General features: G+C 66.1%; 1 long non-coding RNA gene across 1 annotated transcript; it reads right to left on the bottom strand.

Moving 5' to 3' along the window:
* On the bottom strand, window positions 1-321 carry LOC113979583. Its single transcript, XR_003537916.1, has 3 exons — window positions 263-321; window positions 106-153; window positions 1-27 (listed from the first exon to the last, which is right to left on the bottom strand). It is a non-coding gene; the product is annotated as an uncharacterized LOC113979583 (long non-coding RNA).
* Window position 322: the final 1 nt, after the last annotated feature.

Here is a 322-nt window from a genome sequence, read left to right as displayed (position 1 = left end):
TTGGGGCTGCCCCCCTCCGTCGGACATCTGCAAAGACACGGGGGGGGTCATGGAGGGGTCATGGGGGGTCATGAGGGGGTCATGGGGTCAGGGGTCAAAGGTCACCTTCAGGAAGGAGGTCTGGGTGGGGTCCAGCTTGGCGTTGCACTCCACCTTTTTTTTGGGGGGGGGGTGGGAGGGGTGTCAGGGCATCATGGGGGTCACGTGACCTCTCTCCGGGGGTCATGTGACTCCCACGTCACACCCACCCCCCCAAACTCACCACGGCGTCCTCGTGGGGGGAGTTGTCGCCGACCACCAGCAGGACGGGGCAGCTGGGGGG

The sequence above is a fragment of the Neopelma chrysocephalum genome, unplaced genomic scaffold (genome assembly GCF_003984885.1).
Source record: "Neopelma chrysocephalum unplaced genomic scaffold, ASM398488v2 Primary Assembly neopelma1_84290, whole genome shotgun sequence".
Taxonomy (NCBI): Eukaryota; Metazoa; Chordata; class Aves; order Passeriformes; family Pipridae; genus Neopelma; species Neopelma chrysocephalum.
The sequence above is the reverse complement of the archived record's forward strand: the minus strand, read 5'-3'. Positions and strand labels throughout refer to the sequence as shown.